Consider the following 6,000-nt stretch of genomic DNA (forward strand, 5'->3'; position numbering starts at 1 on the left):
AGCTGGCACTTCCATAGCATTATTGTTTGTTTATTTGTTTGATTTTTGAGACAAAGTCTGCTGTATAGCCCAGGTTAGCCTTGAACTCCTGATTTGTCTGCCTTAGCCTCTTGAGTACAGGGGTCACAGCTGGGTACCACCAGGCCTCACTCAGGGTTGTCATCTGTATTGACAGTGGCCCTCAACTTAGTTGTCAAGGCTGACACTGCGAGAGGGAAGGGCAGCACTGGGCTCACACAAGAACTTCCTTTCCTTGCAAATGAGAATGGCTTTTAATTTAAAAATCAGTAATAGTGTCCCAATGCTATAAGATATATTTCATCCCACATTGACTTCTATCTCCACCTATTCCTCAAAAGTTTTTGAAGTGATTTATAATGAGATCATATTTAGCACAGTTAACAAGCAGAACCAAAAAGCCATGAAAATGATCAGGGGAGTCTTTTTTATATTATTTTAATTTATTGGTACATGTGTGTTTACATAATGTTTCATTCCTTGTGTGAAGTCAGTACGTGTGTGTAACACATCTTCATTCCCTTTTTATCCCCTTTGCCTTCCTTCCCTTCCTCCTGCTATCTCTTGATCCCCCTTTTTTCCATATATGTTTGTTTATATAATGATTATGTTCCTTGTGAGGAGTCAGTACATGTACATAACACATCCCAGCTCATGGTTTCTTTTTCCCATTCCTTATCTCTTCCTTCTCTACCTCTCCCTCCATCTCTTGACACCTTCCATGCTGAGAACCATCTATTTCCCTACTTCCTTTTATCTACCTTTTGTTTGGTTCTTTATTTTCATTGTTTCTTATGTAATAGAAACTGTGATATTTAAGCTTGTGTGTCTGCTTTATTTCATGTAACATTATGATCTCTGGGAGTACCCATTTGCCTACTAATGACTCAAATCTAACTTTCTTAATACCAAAGTAGTAATCAATCATGTCTAAATACTGCATTTTATTTATCCACTTTGTTGATGAACATATAAGCTGCTTCTGAAGGTTAGTTATTATGAATTGAGCTGCTATAAACATGGGTATGCATGTATCTTATGATTTTTCTTTTTTTTTCTTATGATTTTTCTTTAACTTTTTCAGGAAGATACCTAGAAGGAAAGTGGCTGGGTCAAATGAAATTTCTTGTTTAAGTTTTTTGAGAAATACTGATTTTTATAGTGGTTGTACTAGTTCACATTCCCACTATGGTAGAGAAGGTTTTCTTTGCCCCAAAGTCTCTCCCGTATTTGATATGACTTGATTTCTTGTTGGTCCCCTACTTTCTGGGGCTCATTTTTCAATTAGGTCTGTTATTTCAAGTGATCCAATTTTTTTTTGAGTCCTTTATATATTCTAGCTAGAAGTCCCTTGCTGGAGGAATTGCTGGCAAATCTTTTTCCTATTCTGTAGTTTGTCTTTTCCTTCTGTTTGTTGTTTCTTTTGCTGTGCAGAAGCTTTTTAATTAAACACATTTATTTATGTTAAAAGATGTATACTTTCTATGAAATACACTATTTTGCTTTGAACATATTCTCAAAATAATGAATGCTTGCCTTTCAATTGTGTTTTTCTCTGTTTCAATAATATGATTTCATTCATTGATTCTCAGAACTGTTTTCCTGTGCAACTGTTCTGTTCAGAAAGTCCTTGCCTACACCTATAACTTCAAGATTTTACCTATTTTGTCATTCAACAGATTAAATATTTCTGATTTAACATTTAGTTCTTTGATCTATTTTAATTTTAGTTTAGTACATGGTGAATGGTATGAGTCTAGATTCAATCTTCCCTTTGTGCATAGTCAGTTTTCCCAGTACTGTTTATTAAAGAGGCTATCTTTCCTCTGGTGTGTTTTTGTCCTCTTTTTCAAATAGTTGAATGTACTTGAAGTTTTTCTGCATTCTCTGTTCTGTTCCGCTGATCCTCATGCCTGTTTTTGTACCAGTATCATGCTGTTTTTATCACTGTAGCGTTGTAATATAACCTAAAGCCCTTTTTATGCAGGATTGCTTTTAGTGTTATTCTAAGTTTCTTCAGGTTCTTCAGGTTATGAATTTTAGGATTGATTTCTTCTGTTCTGTGAAGAATATTGTTAGAATTTTGATTGAAATTGTACTAAATCGGTATATAAATTTTGAAAGTATGGTCATTTTGACTATATAGTATTGGTTCTCCCTGACCATGACCCAAGCTATCTTTCCATTTTCCAATGTCCTCTTCAACTTTCTTTTTCAGAATACTGTAGTTTATGTTGTAGAGATCTTTTGCTTCCTTAGTTAGGTTAAATTTCTAAGTATTTGACTTTTCTTGGGACTATTTTTTTAAAAGATATTTATTTGTTTATTTATTTTAGGGAAGAGTCTACAGGGTGCTCAGTGTCTCACTACTAGATCAGACTTGTAGTGATCCACCTGTTTACATCCTCCCAAGAGCTGGCATTACAGGCATGTGCCACCACGCCTAGTCTCAATCGCTGTCTCAGTGCACCCTGGGGGTGGGGCTGGCACAGCAGGCCTGGGGACCTAACCCCTGGCCACTGTGCCTGCTTGTACATGCTTTAATCTGCTGAGCTATTTGGCTGGCCCTCTTAGGACTATTGTGCATGATATTTTCCCCTACTTCTTTTTTAGTGGGCTTGTTATTATTGTACAGGAATGCTGTTGATTTTTATGTGATGATTTTAATCTTGCTGCATTAATCTGAATTTGGTTATTAATGAACCATTTAATTAGTTTTTTTGGATCTTCTATGTAAAGGATCATGCTATCTACAAAAAAAAATGATAATTTGACTTCTTCCTTTTTTATACATATCCCTTTGATTTCTTTTTCTTACATAATTACTCTTGCTAATGTTTAAAGTACTATGTTGAATAATAATGGTGACAGAGGACATACTTGACTTGTTCTTGATTTTAAAGAGAAAACTTTCAGGTTTTCCCTACTTAATATGATATTGGTAGTAGGTTTGTCATAAGTGGCTATTATCAGATTGAGATAAGGACCTTACATACCTATTTTCAGGGGTTTTTGTTATAAAAAGATGTTGGGTTTTGTCAAATGCTTTTTCTGTGGCTATTGAAATGACTATGTGATTTTGTCCTGCTACTTGTGTATTACATTTATTGATTTTTGTATGCTGAATGAAGATTCTTACATATCTGGGATGAAAGCCTACTTTGTCATGATCTTTTTGATGATTTGTTGCATTCATTTGCCAGTATCTAGCTGAGGATTTTTATATCTTTTTTCATTCAAGAGAGTGGCCTATAGTTCTCCTTTTTTGGTTGGGTTCTAGAATCATGCTAGTGGTACCTGCCAGGAATGACTTTGGGAATATTACTTCCTTTTCAATTTCATTAAAAATCTTGAGAAATATTGGTGTTACAATTTCCTTGGAGTTTTCATAGAATTCAGCAATGAACTCATTTGGCCCTAGTCTTGTTGGTAAGTTACTTGTTACTGCTTTGATTTTTCTATTACTGAATTATTCAGGGTTTTTAAATATTGGCTCAATTTTGATTATTCATATACCTAGGAATCTATCCATTCAGTCTAAATTTTGTAATATTTTGGCATACGAGTCTGCAATATATTTATTAATAATGTATTTTATTTTAGTGCGGTAATTTCATCTTTTTCTTTTCTACTTGCATTGGTTTGTTTGCTTTTGTCTTGAATTTTTTTTTTTTTTTGTTTGTTTGTTTTGGCAGAACCAGGGATTGAACTCAGGCCCTTCCGCTTGCCAGGCAAGCACTCTTCTACTGAGCCATCTCCCTGGCTCTAATTGCATTGGTTTCGGTCTTTTTCTCTCCTTTTTTGTGTTAAATTAGCTAAAAGTTTGTCTATTTGTTTATTCTTTCAAAGAATCGACACTTAGGTTCATTAATTTTTTGTCCTGATTTCATTTATTTCTACTCTGTTTTTTATAATTTGGGTTTGAATTGTTCTTGTTTTTCTAGAACCTTGAGATTATTTATTTGGGCTCACTCTATTTTTGTGATGTGGACATTTGCAGCTATAAACTTCCTTCTTAGGATTCTTTTCAATGTGTGCTGTAAGTTCTGGTATGTAGTACTGGCATTATCGTTTAGTTCTAGTAACTGTCTTTTCATAACCCATTGTTTAGTTAAGAGTATTGATTAGCTTTCATACCTTTGTAAAATTTCTGTTTTATTTCTTTGGTGGTTGTTGTTGTTGATTTCTAACCTTGATCTTCCACTTTTTGCATTATGGTCTGATAATATGCATGGTATAATTTCAGTTTTTTTAGTACTTAAGGCTGATTTGTTGACTAATATGTTTATTTTGAAGAAAATTCCATGTGCTGCTGAAAAGAATATGTGTTCTGTTGTTTTTTGGTGGAACACTCCATAGCTATTAAGTCCTTTGTTTTTATTTTTAAAGAAAAAAATAAAAATAAAGCAGTTTCACAGTAGGCTAATAGGGAAGTAACAATAATTATTACATTGCATATTATCTTCATTGTAGTTAATCAGTGTGTAAGATATAGACATGAAATATTGTCCAAACAGTATTGGCCCAAACTTTCTTTTCAACAAACTAAAATAAACTATCTGTGTAACTAACATATATTGTTGTTTTTCCTTCTGTTTCCCTTTGTTCATCATAATTTTTCTTTTCTTTTGAACCATTTCTTCACAATTCATGATATCTATTTTCTTTTTTTAAATTTAATTTAATTTTTTATTGTTTTATTTTTTCCATAATTTTATTGAGACACAAATAGTAATGAGACAGTTTCAAATCAAATTGGTAGGACAGGTTATGATATCTATTTTCACTTTAGATCTTATTTATTCATCTAGCCACTTACACTGGTGAGACAATATGATGTTTACGCATGTGGATCTGATTTATTTCACTTAAGAGTATGGTCTCAAGTTGCATCCATTTACCTATAAAAGTCTCATTTACCTACCCTTCTTTAAAGCTGCATAGTGCTCCATTATATTACAAAACATCTTTTTAATCTATTCCTTGATTGATGGGCATTTGGATTGTTTCACGGGTTTAACTATTACAAATTATGCTGCTATAAACATGGGTACACATATATCTCTGATCTTAATTCTTCTGGGAAGATATCCAGAACAGGAATACCTGGATTAAATGAGACTGCTAATCCTAGTTTTTTGAGGAATCTCCATATTGATTTCCATAATGGTTGTACCAGTCTATATTCCCACCAACAGTAGGGTAGTATTCTTTTTTCCTCACAGCCCCTTTAGTATTTGTTATTGGTTGACTTATTGATGAAAGTCATTGTTTAGAAGTGAAATGGAATCTCACCGTTTTAATTTGTATCTCTTGGATGTTGAAAATATTTTCATATATTTATTTGCCATTTGTATTACTTCATTTGAGAACTATGTATTCATTTCAGACGTATATTTTTGGGTTGGTTCTTTGAATTTGGAGGGCTTGATTTTTTTCCAATAACTTATATATTCTAGATATTAAATCCTTTGTCTGAGAAACAACTGGATGCAATATTTTTTTCCACTGTATGGGTTGTCTTTTCATGGTTGGTGATATCTTTTGTTGTACAAAAGCTCTTTAATAAGGTGAGATTTCATTCATTGATTCTCCATAGTATTTCCCATGGTTTTGCTCAATTTTTCTATTTCTTTATTGATTTTTGTCTAGCTGATCTACTTTTGATAATGAAGTACTAAGGTGTCCCACTATAATTTTGCTTATGTCTCTTTGATCTTTTATGTCCCATGGTACTTGTTTTATGAAGCTGGGTACACTGTTCTTTGGTGCATATACATTAACAATTGTTATAACTTCTTGTTGGATTGTTCCTTTAACCAATATGTAGTGACCTTCTTTGCCTCTTTTCATTAGTTTTGGGGTGAAGTTCATTTTATTTAAATATAGTATTAGCTGTATCTTCTTTTATTCAGGTTCCTGTTGCATGCAATATTGTTTTCCATCCTTTGATTTTTAGTATTTGAGTTTCTTAGTGAGTTA

Source organism: Octodon degus, unplaced genomic scaffold, assembly GCF_000260255.1.
Source record: "Octodon degus isolate 3935 unplaced genomic scaffold, OctDeg1.0 scaffold00045, whole genome shotgun sequence".
Classification (NCBI taxonomy): domain Eukaryota; kingdom Metazoa; phylum Chordata; class Mammalia; order Rodentia; family Octodontidae; genus Octodon; species Octodon degus.